We start from the raw sequence: 19,061 nt of genomic DNA, 5'->3' as shown, positions 1-19,061 counted from the left end.
CAAGGCTCCTTCAACAGTACCTTCTAAACCAGTAGCCTCTACCACCTAGAAGGACAAGGACAGCAGATGCATGGGAGCACTACCACCTGCAAGTTCACCTCCAAGTCACTATCCATCCTGACTTGAAAATATATCGCTGTTCCTTCACTGTTGCTGGGTCAAAATCCTGGATCTCCCTCCCTAACAGCACTGTGGGTGTACCTACCTCCCATGGACTGCAGCGATTCAAAAAGGCAGCTCACCACCACCTTCTCAAGGGCAATTAGGGATGGGCAATAAATGCTTGTCTTGCCATCAATGCTCACGTCCCAAGAACGAATAAATAAGATCAGATTAACCTATAAGCTTGTTATTAGTTCTTCTGTCATGGTATTCCTTCCCTCAAATCCACCTGCCACGAGAAAGAGCAACAGCTTGAGAAGGGGGATAAAATGTAAGACGTGTTGAAGGTCCTCTTTCACAAATCTTTACTGATGTGTTTAAACAAAAGAACCTTTGTAAAAAAAAATCTGCAAGAGCTTTTGAATAAGGTTGTTAATCATATTACTGTTAAAAGGAACCTTCTGTTGACCAGTCATAGAGTTGTACTGATAGGGTTTAAGTGATTGTTATGAAGACACCCATGTTCCAGATCGCCTAGTACCGCCAATTGAAGTAACCAGTTTGGTGTTCTAAATGCATGCATTCTTAAATAACTATTTTAACTTTAATCCTTCCTAGAGCTCAGATGCCCTAAAGTAATGAAGTGAAACTATTAATTTCTATCCTAGGCTCTTCCTGGTAGTTCAGCAGCATTGAACTGACAATTGTTTATCACTATCCACACATATATGAACTTGATCTAACAGATGGCTTCTTCTCTTGGGATTGCTATTTGGTCTGTCATAAGCTGGCGTTGATGGAGCCTCATCTCCTTAACAAGAAGGATGGTTGAGAACAACAAATTGAAATCATTTAAGAATCAGCTAGAAGTTATAATAGAAGGATGGTACCGGGGGCTAAATTGGGAAGTGTACACCCGTTTTATAGATGCTACACAGCCAACTAAGACTCAAACGTGGGATCTGTGATGAGCGCACACATTTCCGATGAGAAGTGCGCAGGATGCCATTTTGATAAAGGGGCTTGTGCGTATGCCTAACAACCGGCAGCAACAAGCAGAGCAGTGAAATGATGATGTGCATTAGTGTGAAAAGCTGGCTTGAAACCCCTGGAGCCATTTTGCATTTCCACACTCTAGCCAATGCTCTGGCTTAACCTTGCACAGCTCAACACAACACTGAAAGGAATAAAGGACCCCCCTCCACTGACATTATTTAAAAGGATCAAGATATGCTTACAGGGTAGTAGCGGGATTATTTCTTCTAGCTAATTTTGTAATTGTACACGTTTTTGGAGGTTTGTTATATTTGGCTTTCTTGCATGTTCAGCCATTTTTCAATATATTACAGCATAGCTTTCAATTCACAAAGGATGCCCACCACTTCTTGCAACAGCAATGCATCTCCCCTTTAAGAGGTGCTGGTTGCCTTTAAGTAGTGCTAGCCACATGCAATATCTGGCCCCAAAGTCGATGCATGCAGCCAATGAACAGCGCAGGAAGTGCAGCAATCATGTAAAACAGCATGCAGCACAAATTTAATGCATTGCTCCAATGCAATAAATGGGCACTGGTAAATCGCATGCCATGATCTCCACACCCATTTTCAGGGGTTATCCAATTTAATTCCCTCGTGTTTAGTATTCTAGAAGGATAAAGTCAAATTGGCCGAAGGTTTGGATGGCGAAGGCCCTAACTTGTGGTTTCATGATCTTCTCCAAAATAAAATGTTGCCTGTTTTTGCCTTTTCATCGGCACTCAAATAACTCGTACACTAACATCACCAAAAATCAGATCTGTTATGCACAGCTCCCATTTTGCCTGTGAAAACATATTTACTTGTTCAGTGAAGTCTCTGGAGCAATCTGCAGATGGAAACAATCCTGGACATAATTACTTTGGTGGTATATGCTTCATAAAATAAATGATTAATCAATCACCAATAACAACTTCTCTGAAATGTTTTGCATTAAATCATCAAATACCTATTTCAAACTCTTTGTCAATTATTTCTTATACCAGTGTCAGCAACTTGATTCTTCATAGCATAGTAAAAGAATTTAGAAATCTGCAAGTTGATAGTCTGCAGAAAGAAAAACTTCCTTTCGCAATTCTGCAAACATAAACAAAAGTTACTGACCTCCTCTGGCACTGCTGAATGTGAGTCAAATGTAGCAGTGGGGAGGTGAGGCTCCTTGAATTTGGTGACACAGGAAGGGAGTCCTGGAATTTGGCAGCATGGGAAGAGGGTTCTTGGAGTTTTGGGAGCACTGGGGCTAGGGAGCAGTTCAGGGAAGGGGAAACAGTGAAGTGACCGAGGAGTATCTCGGTATCTCAGAAAGTAGTTACAGTAGGAGGAATCATAGTGGCTACAGCCACACAAACATGTCAGAAGCTGAATCACAGCTGCAAGAAGAAAAAAGATAAGAACTGCAGCAGAGGGTAGGTACTGAAGAGCTGCAGAATCCTACCAGTAATAGTCAGCCCTTCAGGAGAAGAGATAAAATAAAAAGGGTGAAAAACACAATGACAGGACTATTTATTTTTAATAATACTTGCAGTTAGCAGCATGGTAATGCTGCAGTCATCACTCACCTTGCCACCTTCGGCTTTGTACACAATCATGATAAAGTGGCTTGACTATGTACTATCATAATGTTAACACTCCTTTAATTAAACAAAGTCATTGAAATGCAGTTGCCTTTGAAGACTTGTTCCTATTTTCTGGTCTGCTGTCTCTATGCCAGGAGATTTTTGGATTTTCTGACTTGGTTTCTGATTAATGTAGCATTTTTGCCTTGGCAGCCACACCACTCTCAGTTGCTGTACATTTAGGCACATTTTCAGAGCTCTCCTTTGCCTGAATGCAGAACATTGTAGAACTAGTGGTTTAACTTCAGGCTGTGCCATGGTCCAGAACAGGCACCTGTTACCTACAGTATAAAGACGCCACTTGTATTTTTATCGGTAGTTTAATTTATATGGCTTCTGCCAAAATCCAGTAGCTAATGCAATGGAGAGCAACCCCTCCATTCCCCCCATCTTTTCTGTTTTGTACACTCCCAGTAATATAGTACTATTGGCAGTCTCGGTATATTGTAAACAGGAACTCAATCCTTGCGCCCCGTCAAACATTTCAAAATCCGTCATTGCACAAAGTTACAAATTAGTGCCCTTCAGTGTTTCTTTTTCCTATAACACAACTGATGGAATATTGGGTACAACTGCAACTTAAGTCATACAAATCTCATTCTAACTACTTCTTTTTATGTATCATATGTGAGGTTGTTGAGTTTCAGTTTTCACATTAAAACATACAGAATTGGAGAATGTGATCCCAAAGCACCAATACAAATCCTGTAATCAAAAGGAATTGAACTGATTCAGACATCTTTATTGTTGGCCTTTATTCAGAGCTGTTTTTTAGTTGCAGATTGTTTTCTGAGTTGTCAACTTTTATGGGGCTGAGGCAGCTTTTTATTGAGGCTGTTCATAGCACTTCCGAGTCTCGTAGGTTTGAATGTGGTGATTGAGTATAATATACAACTCAGGGTTCAGGGGGACCTTTTGAGCAAATTCTGGGTTTATATTTCCACAAACTTCATGCCGAGTTAAATTCTGCTATGACAAACTGTTATTAGAACACTGAAGCTGTGATGCACCGACCTGTGATCACTTCAGGTACAGTTCCCTAAAGGGAGCACAGAAGCACTAAATATACCCGATAATTTAGTGCAGGAATCTTCCAACATCCAGTTACATATCATCAAGTATTATCAATGTCAGGTTGTCTGGGATAGTATTACTGCCATCTGTCATAGACTTACTGGGTGGAATCTGAGCAACATTGTACTTAAACGAGGGCTGGGACCCCGATGGTGTCTGAGTCCCGTGTGACTGCACGATCTTCCTAGAGGCAGCCAATTAACAGGCCACGTCCAGGAGCCTCATCCAATTAGGGACAGCGGGCAGTCTATACAAATGGGAGGGCCAAGCAGAGTGCCCGAAGTTGTGGGCGGCTGACAGCTCCACCAGGAGAGGTGGGCAATGCCATTGCAGGTAGAAGACCACAAAGGCGCCTCAAGGTGGAGGTGCCCTCTGAAGACATATAAAGTTGGTAAAAATAATTGGCCACTGCTGCCAAGCCATCACTGTGGAGGGGGCACCCCTCCACAGCATGACCTGTGACCACGGCTGGGGACCTCTGAACCCCAGCGGGAGAGGGGGCTTTAAAGGAGGCACTGATGACACTGGCCTGCCACTGGGAAGCCACCTCCAGGCACTTGCCAGGAGCCAACCTCAGTGGAGGGCCCATCTTCACGGCAGATCACCAATTTGACCCTGAATGGGCACTTAATTGGTCTTAATTAGTTACCTACTGTTGGCAGGCAGGTAGCTGGTGCTGATCGCTCAGAGGCAGGAACGCATCGGGTAAACAACCCGATGTGCAAGTTTCAGAAATTCCCTGTCCTCCCGCCTCTAGCTGTCTCTGCGCAGCTGATAAAATTCCGCCCACTAAGTTCCATAATGATGTTCCCGTATCCTGGAATTACCTTCTCTAGCCATATGTTAAAATAGGAAAGGATAGAAATATTAAGGAGTTCATCATGTAGCAACAAGGAAGGGGAGAGTGAGGAAGGTGTCAGGATGAGGGGTTTCATTTTATGGGGTTTTGGCACCAATTCTGGGAACATGAGAACTACTCTGCAAAGATGGGCTCCATCTGAACAGGAATGGTACTAAGCTGTTGGCATAAATAGAGAAGTGAAAAGTCATTTATACTAGGAAGGAAAGGCAAGAGAGAAAACAAGAACAATTAGAAAGAGCAAATAGAAAAGTTAGAAATGGAGGAAATAAATATACAAAGAAAAAAGGATAGCATGCAGAAAAGAGAACAGGAGGACAGTCAAATCAGCCATTTATAAGTAGGAAAAAGACTAAATATTCAAGGTAAAAGGAATATCTATAAATATGAACATTCTTTGGCCTCCTTGTCTCGAGAGACAATGGGTAAGCGCCTGGAGGTGGTCAGTGGTGTGTGGAGCAGCGCCTGGAGTGGCTATAAAGGCCAATTCTAGAGTGACAGACTCTTCCACAGGTGCTGCAGAAAAATTTGTTTGTCGGGGCTGTTACACAGTTGGCTCTCTCCTTGCGCCTCTGTTTTATTTCCTGCCAACTGCTAAGTCTCTTCGACTCGCCACACTTTAGCCCTGCCTTTATGGTTGCCCGCCAGCTCTGGCGAGCATTGGCAACTGACTCCCACGACTTGTGATCAATGTCACAGGACTTCATGTCGCGTTTGCAGACGTCTTTAAAGCGGAGACATGGACGGCCGGTGGGTCTGATACCAGTGGCGAGCTCGCTGTACAATGTGTCTTTGGGGATCCTGCCATCTTACATGCGGCTCACATGGCCAAGCCACCTCAAGTGAACAAAAATAGATAAATTACTAGAAGGAGTGGGATAACAACTAAAATAGGAAATGCATACATAATCTTGAGGACAGAAGGTAGATACAAGGGGCTATTGATATGATGGCAGAATGAGCAAAAAAAACAAATGAAATTCAACATCAGTAAATGTGATGTGGTATATTTTTGTTCAGAAACGTAATAATTATAACACCGCTGGGCGGTGTGCTGGAAAAATAATTTTAAATAGTAATTAAGTAGGAATTGCAACAAGGAAACAAAAGAACAGACATTATTGGGGTTCAGGTTCACAAGACTTTAAACATAGATAAGGCTATAAAAAATGGAATACTGTCTTTATTTACAAGATGTATAGAATATAAAATTTGAGATTAGTCATGACTCTATTTAAAACCTGATATAAGGCCTCATAAACCCAAAAGTCCAGGTTTCCCCACATGCTGTGGAAATGTGCATTTATTTTTTGACGGGATCTCCGCCAGGGCAGGGAACACTTCAGAGCTGTTCCGGGGGGGTCCAATCCTGGTTGGGGGGCTCCAATCCCTGATCGGCACAGGGATGGGTGGAGGGTGGGGGAGTGGGCTGTATGGATGGCAGACATGGTCTGATATGGATCCTTGCTCCTCCTGGGCCACAAGCAATGCTGTCAGGGCATTTACCTTTATCCCGAAGCAGTCTTTGCCTCCCTTCAGCTGCCTGATTTCCTAAGGCCTGGGATGCCAGGGTTAAACCTGTAAGGGAAGTTACATGTGAGGCTGTCAGCCTCATTATAATATTTAAATGGACAACACGCCTCCTGGGAGTGGGACTGTTAACTGCCCATTGATTTGCCTCCATTAAACCCAAAAATGGGCAGGTTAGGGTCAGGTTTGAGATTTTTAAAGCTTTTACATCCACCTGAGTAAAGTACTTTGAGATGGCCTGAGGTCAGGAAAGGTCAGGCCTTTTCCCAGTAAAAAGGATCTGGTGGCCGCTGTGTCCCTGAGAATCACTATGGACTTGCTTTCCCCACTCGAAGGATATGTGGTTACGTTCCCTTCGAATACAAAGCCCCGATAACCTTCAGGAATCCTATTAACCTTTCCTGCACTGGCCATTGCAAGCTTCCTGGGTTGCATTCTTATTGCAGTTCTGTGTTTTCCAGGGCCTCGTCTTCACTGAGTGGGTGTGCCCTGATTAATCCTACCGGTTTCCCCCTTAGTTTCCAGCAGTCAGCTTTTAAATGCCCTGCCTTATTACAATGGAAGCACACAGGTTTCCGGGTCTCACTCTTGCTCACAGCACCTTCCTTTTTGGCTGGAGGAGGGCCACCTGTGTCTCCTGCTTTCCTTTCTCTTCTGGGACTACCTGGGCGGATATCACCTTCCCACCTTTTGTCCTTTTCAGATTTGTAGGGGTGATTAGGAAAGGTTCTTCCCTTGGAAACCGACTTATAAATTAAGCAACTCATAGGCCAGAACGACCACTTACCAGGCCCCTTGAACCCGCTACTCCTCTACATGGATCTTTATTGAGAGTGGGAGAGAGTTTTTAAATTCCTCTAACAGGATTACTTCTCTGAGAGTCTCATAGCTGAGCTGTATTTTAAGAGCTCTTGGCCACTGGTCAAAAGTCAGCTGCTTACTTCTTTCAAACTCCAGATTAGTTTGATTGGCTTGCTTTGTAAGGGTTCTAAACTTTTGGCGATAGGGTTTGGGTACTAATTCGTATGCCCCGAGGATAGTATTTTTGGTCAGTTCATAATTTGATGAACTCTCATCTGGCAACAAAGAATAAACCTCATGGGCTTTTCCAGTTAGTTTGTTTTGAAGTAAAAGAGACCAGGTCTCAGCTGGCCATTTTAACTGCCTGTCAGTTTCTTGAAAGACACGGAAAATTCTTCCACATCTTCCTCATTGAATTTTGGAATTAATTGAGCGAGTTTTAGCAATCATATACCCAGCCCTCCATATTGGCCATGCTTTCACTCGGGTTACTCTGCCGCCCCTGAGCTAACTCAAGCCGCTTCAACTCTCACTCTTCAGATTCTTTCCGGAATATTCTTTCTCTCTCTCTCTCCTCTCTCTCTTTCCTTCTCCTGTCTTTCTTTCTCTCTCTCTCCTGCCTTTCTATTTCTTCACGTTCCATCTGTTAGGCTCTTTCTTTCTCTCTCTCTATTTCCTCAAATTCAAGTTTCCTTTATTCCAATGTATCTTTGCTAACAATATCCTGTCAGATACTGTTTTTAACGCTGCTTCTGCTTCTTCTGATTCAAGGGAAAAATGGTTGGCCACTAGCCTTGGGAGTTCAGACTTCCTAGCCTTGCCACATTCAGTGATCCCACACTGCTTAGCCATTTTTCTCAACTCCTCCATAGACAGTGCTTTTAATTTATCCCAAGTTACTTCACTCTGGCTTGGAGAGCTACTCACTTCAGCTGCAAACATGTTAATATTCAATCACATACAACCACAAGAAAACCTGTATTGTTATTTTGCCCCTTTTGATTGGGAACAATTTGGCTTCCTACTTCCAATTTCACTCATTCGTCTGTGGGTAAAATCCTGGACGCTAGCACCCAAATTTCAGTTACGACCAGTTGAGAAATATGTCTAGGGTCTGTTACTATCTTCACCTGGTCTTATTGTAAAAGGGTTCAATTTTTAAACACACTGTGTTTTGATCTCCCCCTTTTGTGAATCCTTATTCATAGCTTTCCAATTAGAAGACAAAGAAACCAACACACCAGGTTTTCTCAGGTTTAAAGGAGAAAAGTGAAATTTTTAAAACTTAGATTTAAACTCTAACACAGTTGACATCTACAGATATGTGATGCACCCACGCTAGCATGCACACACAATATACACATGCAGATAGGGACAGAAAAGAGAAGAAAAGATAAAGTGGAACAGTTTGGAGGCAATATCTTGTTACTGTGCTTTGAGCTCACGGTATAGTCCTTTTGTAGGTAGTTCTTGTGTTTTGTTGGGTCTCAGTATTCTGCTTAAACCTTGTTCATGTAGGAGACTTTTCTCTCTTTGAAATTCATGTGTTTTCACAAGATTCAGTTCTGTTGGAAGGAGATGGGAGCAGGCAGACAGGAGAAGAAGTCATTCTTGCTTCAGTTCCAGGAGCACACAGCGCTCTGAGTTCAAATTCTGATTTTCCAGTTTAAAACTCCCCTAGTTGGCGAGCAGGTGGTCATGTGACCGACTGGTTTGACCAGGTTTCTTCTGTGTATTGGGGCGGGACTGGTTCCTTTGTTTCAACACTCTCTGGTACTATGCAAATGTCCTTCCGGCCAGGGGCTTGCAATTTCATGTTTTAATTTTCATGTGGAGAAATAATGTGTGTCTCAGTCTTGGGTAGGTGGGAGGCTTGCCTGACAATGCCCACAGATCCCTGAAGGTGGCTGGACAGGTAGATAATGTGGTCAAAATGCATAAGGGATACTTGCCTTTATTAGCGGAGGCATGGAATATAAGAGCTGGGAGGTTATGCTGGAACAATATAAAACACTAGTTAGGTCACAGCTGGAGTACTATATGCAGTTCTGGTCACCACACTATAGGAAAGATGTGATTGCACGAGAGAGGGTACAAAAGAGACATATGAGGCTGTTACCTGTACTGAAGAATTTTAGTTTTGAGGAATGCTTGGTTAGGGGAGGGTTGCTTTCTTTGGAACAGAGAAGGCTGAAGGGAGACCTAATTGCAATACATAAAATTATGAGGGATATAGATAGAGTGGATAGGAAGGTCCATTTCCCTTGGTTGAGGGGTCCATAACCGGGGGAATAGATTTAGGGTAAGAGGTTTAGAGGGGATTTGAGGGGAATTCTTTTCACCCAGAGGGTGGTGTGGATCTGGAACTCTCTGCCTGAAAGGGCAGTTGAGGCAGAAATCCTCATAATATTCTTAAAGTACTTGCATATGCACTTGAAGTGCCTTAACCTACGAGGCAATGGACCAAGAGCTGGAAAGTGGAATTCAGCTGGGTGGCTACTTATTGACTAGTGCAACCACAATGGGCTGAATAGCCGCCTTCTGTGCTATAAATTTCTATGATTCTATGAACCTTAAATCATAATCCAAAACATTTTACAACTATAGAAAATAGCTAAACAGCATTAATTTACGCAGTTGATCAGACTACAGGGAAAAGTACAATTTGTTTCAATGTTGCATTCAGCAGTAATTAATGGTATGTGGTCAAAAAAACAAGACTGACAGGATTCTAGCATGTCCCATATCTGATGCTTGGATTACATTGCAATATTGAAATAGAAATGCAGGAACTGATGATACCTTGCTGAAGTACTTAGAAGATTACACTTGACCTTTCATCGTGAGAGACAACAATGAGGAAACAGACTTGACACATGGTAAATAATAGTTTGGGTAATGTACAATGCTTTTATAGAGTTATTTAAAGGCAGATTTACGCTTCCTTCATCAAGTGAGGCTAATGATAAATACAGGAGGTTGCTCACCCATTGGAGCCAATTTGTCTGAGCCAGCCAGTGTTAGGCAAGGTTTAGTTGTCTGGAGCCAGTCACATCCGTTTGTTTCTGCAAGCATACGTAGTTAATATCAAGATTTACTCAACCAGTGAACAGGAACACAAATTTCCACACCCAAAGCAGCTCTTGACCTGTTCAGCCCATTTTCTAATTGATTCAGTTATGTATATTATTGTTAAAATACTGACCAAAAGCAGCTTGCTTTTCATTTTTTTAATAGAGTAACTAATAGATACTTTTATTTTCCAGATTCATTTTTTACAAGCCTGCTTGCAACTTTAAAATATAAACAGAAAATACTGTAAAAAAAAATAGTCAGTCAGCATTTATGAAGAGAAAAATCAAGATGTATAGGGATAGAAATTAGTCTGAGCCCAGAATGTGTGCTCAAAGCAAAAGGTTTGAAGATCAATAGAAACTGGTCCTTGGGCCTCATCTGGAGAGACCTGCTGCTTGACGCACCTCCACAGGCAGCTCGCTTGATGGGGAGGTACAAAAATGTACATTGTGTCCACCAACATTAATCCAGTTTAGTAGATGATTGCACCTTTAAGGGATAGACTATTGCTACACTTTAGCATGTTCTTCTACTTGTGCAGATGGCCATGCCTTTAAGAGATAAACTATTATTAAACATTGACGTGTCCATTTAGTTGAGCAGATGGCCATGCCTTTAAGGAAGGGATTACTGTTGCACATTGGACTGTTCTTCTGGTCGAGCAGATGTCTGTGCCTTTAAGGGAGGAACTATTGTGGTGCATTAGTGTGTTCTTCTACTTGAGCAGATGGCTGTGGCTTTAAGGGACAACATCCTCAGAAAGGACTGATCAATTCTAATTGTATCTCAAGCTTGAATAATCCTAAATCTGAACAGAAATTGTGTCCTCAAGTGCCAGCATGGTATTACGTTTTGATATGCAGTGTTAATGTTTTGGTACAGATTTCAGCAAAACGGAAATGTCCATTGTGCTTCCATTATTGTGTTTGTTAAACATATGGAAGAGAAGTGTTCTGTTAATTTCATCAGTGTCAAAACTGAATGCTTCTAAGTACATGGACAGATTTAGTTAACATTACAATGAAACTTTTACCTCAGCATTTTATCCACCCTCATAGAAAAACCTAAGCCATGATTTTTAACTCGTTGTAGAAATTGAGGGCGCGAGTGGCCGAAGCTGGCATCTTGAAGCCCCAGAGATTCTAACTTGCCAGCTCCATTTGATAGCTTTGACAGTTATTCCTGGTAGGAATGATGTCACTGCTGGTGGGCAGCAGTTGAAATTGGCAGAGGGTCAGGCTGCCGCTGGAGACCTTTGGGAACAGTCCCTAGCAAGGTAAGTTAGGAATGGAGAGGATCAGTAAAGCTTACAATCAGGGGAGGGGGAAGCCCAGGGTAGAGGAAGCCTGAGATATCCTTTAAAAAATAACAAGTGCTTAACTGGGCCTCCACCAATGGAGCTGTAGGATGGTGCCTGCCACCAGCTCTCACTGGAGAGTTTGAGGCCGCACAGCCCACAGTCAGGCCCATGTTTAAAATAGCATGCATGTCCCAGCGCCATGACTTGGGCATGAGTACATGCTGGTTCTCCATGGGGCTATCCAGTCAATCCCACTCCCCTGTAGCCCTGCAAGTTTATTTCTTCCAAATGGCCATCCAATTGCCTTTTGAAGTCATTGATTGTCTCCGCTTCCATCACCCTTGTGGGCAGCAAGTTCCAGGTCATTACCACCTGCTGCATAAAGAAGTTCTTCCTCATATTCCTCCTGTATTTCTTGCCCAAAACCTTCAATCTGTGTCCCCTGATCCTTGTACCATTAGTTAATGGGAACAGTTTTTCCTTATCTAACTTATTAAGCCCGTCATAATCTTGAACACCTCTATTAAATCTCCCCTTAGTAAAACCCTTGAAAAAGTTATGTCTTTTTGAATGAGGTGCAACAGGGTTTTTAACAGCATACAAAGTTCGTAATTACTGCTGAACAGTCTCACTGGCTCTGAAGTATAATTTTATGTCTGTTGTATGTCACATTTCTCCATCATGATAAGAAATTCCACATATTTTATTTCTTAAATTTTGTTAATGATATTTTATCTTCTACCTTCATCCTATAAATATGTCCCAATCATTTATTTTGCTTTCTGTAAAATTTGAAAATTCAAAGCAAAGGGATTTATTGTTTTTTCCTTTCTGGTTTGCTGTGTGAATACTTCAGTGCAATTGGCTGATTACCCTGCTTGATGACATCACTGCTGCAGACCTCCTGGTGATCCCCTTGGCTTGGTGCCAGATTCAAACTGATGTCAGGAAAAGGGAAATCAACACCACAGAAATTGCTAGATCTTTGTGGGCCGCTTTCTTTGGTGTCAGGGGCAAACATCATTTGGGGCGGCACAGTGGCGCAGTGGTTAGCACCGCAGCCTCACAGCTCCAGCGACCCGGGTTCAATTCTGGGTACTGCCTGTGTGGAGTTTGCAAGTTCTCCCTGTGTTTGCGTGGGTTTCCTCCGGGTGCTCCGGTTTCCTCCCACATGCCAAAGACTTTCAGGTTGATAGGTAAATTGGCCATTATAAATTGCCCCGAGTATAGGTAGGCGGTAGGGAAATATGGGGACAGGTGGGGATGTGGTAGGAATATGGAATTAGTGTAGGATTAGTATAAATGGGTGGTTGATGGTCGGCACAGACTCGGTGGGCCGAAGGGCCTGTTTCAGTGCTGTATCTCTAAATAAAATATAAATAATCATTGCATTACCGTTGACTGCAAAATCCAGTCCAATATTAAGGAACAATTCATTGCACATCTAACCCTCTCTGAAACTAGTTAAATTAAGTTGTACGTGCAAGTAAGTGAAAAGAGTGAAATAAAACCACTAGAATGTTTGCTTCAGTGTCAATTGAACCTCTTCTCAGTTCAAGTAATTCCAAACTGAACATAATCAGTCTTCTGTTACTCAATAGCAGATATTTGACTAGTAAACTAGTTATGACAATAAGAAGGATCCACCTCAGTTATTGTTTACTTTTGTCTATCTCTACAATGCTTTCTGTATTCAAAGTTGCACTGGTGCACCCTCCATACTTTTTCATTTGGAAAATTGTTCTAGTGCCGAATTCATCTCACCAGTCAAAACGACACAGGCATCTATATGCTAGACATAGTTTCCTCCATTCAGACTGTCTGATCACAAATTCTCTCAAAGATTGTAGTGCTATTTGCAACCACAGCATGTCTGAGCTCCATTCTCCAAACGTATTAGGAGTTCTTTTATATGTGTAAACCTGCAGTCCCATTGGCAGGCTCGATATCTGCCCGTTGGTCTGCTGCTTTGACATATGTCCTAAGGGTCTCATGCAGAGAGTACTAAGATTTCAGTCTTGAGTGTAACAATATAAACTAAACTTGTTTGCTGGGAACAATTTTGTGCAATTTCTCATCATGTCAATTTCTCAGCTGTACAAGCCACTCCTTAAAATCCCCAGACACTTTCATAGTTTCACTTTAAGAATTTTAATCTACATAAACAACCAGACATTCTTTGAAGAAATCACAAAGATCACCTATTAATGTAAAATAAAATGTTAAAATACATACGAACAGATGACCACTTTTTTGAGTTCTGTTAACTCAAAAATCTATGACTTTAGTATTGTGAACATTTCTTAAGGGAAAATCATGTTTACCTCTCTTGCTGGAGTTTTTTCGAGGAGGTAACAGATAGGGTTGTTGGGGCAATGCTGTTGATGTGGTGTACAAGGACTTTCAAAAGGCGTTTGATACAGTGCCACACAACAGACTTTTGAGCAAACTTGTAGCTCATGGAATAACAACGATGGTAGCAACATGGATACGAAATTGGCTGAGTGACAGGAAACAAAGAGTAGTGGTTGATGAATGTTTTTTGGGCTGGAGGAAGGTTTGTAGTGGAGTTCCCCAGGGATTAGTTTGGGACCCTTGCTTTTCCTGATATATATTAATGACCTAGACCTTGGTGTACAGGAGGATAGTGTAGAACTTCAAAAGAACATAGACAAGTTGGATGAATGGGCAGACAGGTGGCAGATGAAGTTCAATGCAGAGAAATGTGAAGTGATTCATTTTGGTAGGACGAACATGGAGAGACAATGTAGAATAAAGGCTACAATTCTAAAGGGGGTGCAGCAGCAGAGGGACCTAGGTGTATACGTGCATAAGTCATTGAAGGTGGCAGGACAGGTTGAGAGAGAGATTAATAAAGCGTACAGTATCCTGGTTTTATTAATAGGGGCATAGAGTACAAGTGCAAGGAAGTTATGTTGATCTTGTATAAGACACTAGTTTGGCCTCAGCTGGAGTATTGCGTCCAATTCTGGGTTCTGCACCTGAGGAAAGATGTGAGGGCATTGGAGAGAGTACAGAAAAGATTCACGAGAATGGTTCCAGAGATGAAGAATTTTAGTTATGAAGATAGATTGGAGAAATTAGGACTGTTTTCCTTGGAGAAGAGAAGGCTGAAAGGTGATTTGATAGAGGTATTCAAAATCACGAGGAGTCTGGACTTAGTAGGTAGAGAGAAACTGTTCCCAGTCATGAAAGGATCGAGAACGAGAGGGCACAGATTTAAAGTATTTGGTAAGAGAAGCAAAAGTGACATGAGGAAAAATGTTTTCATGCAGTGAGTGGTTAAGGTCCAGAATGCATTGCCTGAGAACGTGGTGGAGGCAGGTTCAATTGAAGTATTCAAAAGGGAATTAGACTGTTATATGAAAAGGAAGAATGTGCAGAGTTATTGGGAGTAGGCAGGGGAATGGAACTGAGAGAGTTGCTCTTTCAGAGAGTCGGTGTGGACAAGATGGGCCGAATGGCCTCCTTCTGCACTATAACGATTCTGTGATTCTGTGATGTAACAGGATGGAGACTATGTGACTAATGCTCACAGTGTGTACACATGTTTAGAACCAGGAGCCCACTAAAATCTTTGACATTACACAATTTTCGAAGAGTTTGAATAATTTGAAGAAGTGCTGAATTTGAAAAGGAAATCTAAATATAAATGAGCAGATTCAGATCTATTTAATAAAAATCTAAGAAAGAGGCAAGAAATATTTCAATTTATATAGCGCTTTACCATGTTGTTGTACTGTCTCATAGAAGCTCACATAATTGGGGTGGAATCTCCCTCTGTGATATAGCGTATGGATGTTAATGTATTTGTATGAAATTCCTTTTATCAATGATTTTTGTGCAGCATTAACCTTAATACCTTTCTTGAAATATGGGCAAACAATTTCCATACAAAATTGCTAAGTATCAGTACACATTCACATGAACTCCCCCACCAGGAGAATAAGTTTCTCTCCATATATCCTAACAATTCCTTTCAAAGTCCTAAAAACCTAAAAAAAAAACAGGGAACAGAAACCTAGTTTATGTAACCACTCCTCATAAACTAACCCTCGGAGCCCTGGTAACATCCCAGTGAATCTGTGTTGCACTGCTTCCAAGGCCAATATATTCTTTGTAAGCTGTGGTGGCCAGAATGGTATGCATTACACCAAGTGTGGTCTAACCTGTGTTTTGTATAGCTGTGCAAAATTTGTTCCCCTTTATATTCTAGCCCTGTAGTTTTCGAGGCTAACATTATATTAGTGATTTGTGTACATAGACCCCTAAATATATTTGGACCTCTACTGTTCCTAGCTCTTCAAGATTAAAAAAAAGCTTGGTCCAAAATGGATGGCCTCACACTAATCTACATTGAAATCCATCTGCTACAGTTTAGCTCACTCACTTAATCCATCAATGTCTCTTTAATTTTGTGCACCTGTCTAAATTAATTACTATGACACCAAATTTTGCTGTCTAAACCATTAATAAACATGGTAAATATTTCAGACCCAGCACAGATGCTCGTGGGACACCACTAGTCACTTCTTTCCAATTTGAGGTTCCCTCTCTGCAATGATGGCCTAGCAGCTCAGGCTACGGTATATTTTGTACCATTTACAAGTCTTCAGAGGACACCTCCGTCTTGAGGTACCCTCGCTGTCACCCATCTCGAAGCTTGGGCACTCCTATTGGCCCTCCTGACTGCAGACCCTGCCCACTATCTGTAATTGGACAGGGCTGCCGCAGGCAGCCTCTTAATGACCACCTCCTCGAAAATATCCACCAGGGACCCATGACGGCCACTTCCAGGTTCCCGACCCAGAATTCAGCTCGGCATCGGGATCAAGACCCTGGAACTAAAATTCAGCCTGTTATCTCTAATCTCTGCCTTAAAGAAAGAAAGACTTGTATTTATACAGCACCTTTCAAAACCTCAGGATGTCCCAAAGTGTTTTACAGCCAATGAAGCACTTTTGAAGTACAGTCACTGCTGTAATCTCCTAACCAGATTAACATTTGTCTTCAATTCCATGACCTTTAATTTTAGCTAAAAGTCTCTTATGCGGAACCTTATTGAACATCTTCTGGAAGTTCATGTAAACTACAACCGCAGACATGCCTTTGTCTACAATTTTAGTTACTTCTTCAAAAATGTTGAATTAGGTTTTCTCACCTAGTTCTGTTAAAACCCTAGGGTGAAAACCATCGGGTCCTGGGTTTCTCTAATACTGTATATTAGTATTTTTCGAGTACTGTTTTCTTACTTATGTTAACTTTAGCAAGTTACAGTCCTTTGGTCACCTGCTCTAATATCTCCTGCTGTGACTCGGTGTCAAAATTTGCTTGATAATATTCCTGCAAAGCACCTTGGGACATTTTACAACATATGAAGGTGCAACAAGTTGTTGTTGTTGCTGTTGTAATGTTGATAATATTTTAGTTAAAAACTGAAAGCAGGCAAGCCATGCTAAATTTTCTAGGCGCCTCCCTAAGCAAGGCAAAATCCTGTGAATGCAACGGCCCGTTTGTCAGCAAGATTAGTAAATCACAATTTTTCCCTGGATATAAAGTGTAACAAAAAAGTAGGCATCAGTAAATAAGATCAATGGTGACAGAAATGAATCAAAAACTCAAATTTTAGCTCGGCTGGGAGTCATGGTCCTCATGTAAAAGGAACAAAAGCCATTTTTTCTCAGACTGTGTAATTTGCTGCATTTATTGACCATCCTTTCATGCCCTGAGAAGGTGGTGGCTGTCTTGCTCCTTGAACCGCTGCAGTCATTGTAATGATGGTGCTCCCAGAATGCTATTAGGTAAGCAGTTCCAGGACATTGACCCAGCGCAGATGAAGGCACTATGATATTTATCCATGTCAGGATGGTGTGTGACTTAGAAAGCAACTTGAAGGTGATGGTGTTTCCATGATCACCATTTGGTGTTAGATGTTGCAGGGAAGGGAGAGGCTGTTGAAGTTGGTACATTGCTGCAGTGGATTGTGTAGACAATACATACTGCAACCACAGTGTGTTGATAGTGGAGGGGTGAATATTGAGACCATGGCAGGAGTGATGATCAAGTGGACTGCTCTGTCATGGATGGTATTAAATTTCCTGAGTGTTGTTGCAGGTGTACTCAAGGTGAGTGGTAAATTGAGCCTGTGGATAATGCAGAAACATTGGCGATCAGGAAGTGGACAGCATGCCCCACCTAGCCTCTATTCGTGCACCCCACAGTTTTGATATGGCGAGTGTGGCTAAGTTTCTGGTTAGTGGTGACACCTCCTAAGATGTTGATGGTGAAGGAGTTAGTGATTAAAAACATACGTTTTACTTATCAACCCAAATGCTCCTGGCTGCCCTGACCCAGCAAAACCTCCACTGGCATCTCACCCATAGAAATGAATAAAGAACAGTGGACAAATCAACTACTCTTAATACAGAGAATAAGGATAAATATGCAGTGCTCTTAATTTGAAATTCATTAACCCACATACTAAAGTGCCATGATTTTACGACCAAAGAAAGTACTGTAGAATTGCACCCAGTCATGGAATTTCTCTCAAACCATATCTTCCAATTTTCATTGCAAGGATATTGGAACCAATGACTGCTGTACCAATGCCAGCGTTCTGAGTTAACTTATGCCAATTCACACCAATCATCCAATCTTTATTTATTTTCAGCTCATCATTAATCATGTATTCCATACCTTGTACACGTTAACTTCAGGCAATGACTCAACCCATGGATTTCAGTTGCTTAATCTGCTGCTTTTGCAAAAAAGTAAGTGTCAATTTAGCAGATAAAGTGTGCAGAGTGTGGATGAGAGATAATGAGTTGCAATTCAATGGGAATCAGAAAATTGCTGTCAATTAACCCAGAACACTAGGTATCATATTGCTACATGGATAGAAGTACTGGAGAAAGTTTAGTAATATGTGTTGCCTGCATCTTTTGCGCATCAGCATTATGGGCACCAAGAAACAAATTCTTCTTTGGCTTTGCATCGTTGCCGATGATTGACATCTGCTGCTCATCTTTTGGGAGTCTTCAGGTGGGTATACTATCCAATTCAAGCAAGGCATTACCAGTTGCAATGGGGCATCAAAGGTCATCATACGCTGATGTGGGGCCTACTGCCGCATGCTCCTTCCTGCAATGGTGCTTTTCTGTGGCAATCTGAAGACATAGTTCTTCAAATTTCTGTGCTCCAGTGTGGAGACTTCAGCACCAAGTGCTTTGGTTATGTGCAGACTGTTCCCAGCTGTTTAAATCAATCTGGCATGAAATGATGTCTTGCTTCCATACATCCTTGTATCTTAGCTTTGGCCGCCCAATGGGTCTACTGGCACCATCAAGCTCTCCATACAATGTATCTTTTGGGAGGCGACCATCATTCATTCTGACAATGTAGTTGACATTGCTTGAGCATTGCCAGGATACTTTCTGAATTAGAAAGCTGCAATAGATTTACTAAATTGGTCCCTGGGAGGAGGGGGTTGTCCAAAGATAAGAGGCTGAGTGAATTGGGCTTATATTGTCTGGAGTTTAGAAGAATGAGATGTGATCTAATTGAGATATACAAGATTCTGAAAGGGCTTGATAGGGTAGAAGCTGATAGATTGTTGCCGCTTGTCAGGGAATCTAGAACATGGGGGCGCA

This window comes from Heterodontus francisci, chromosome 15, assembly GCF_036365525.1.
Source record: "Heterodontus francisci isolate sHetFra1 chromosome 15, sHetFra1.hap1, whole genome shotgun sequence".
In the NCBI taxonomy this organism is placed as follows: Eukaryota; Metazoa; Chordata; class Chondrichthyes; order Heterodontiformes; family Heterodontidae; genus Heterodontus; species Heterodontus francisci.
Note: the sequence above shows the minus strand (reverse complement) of the source record.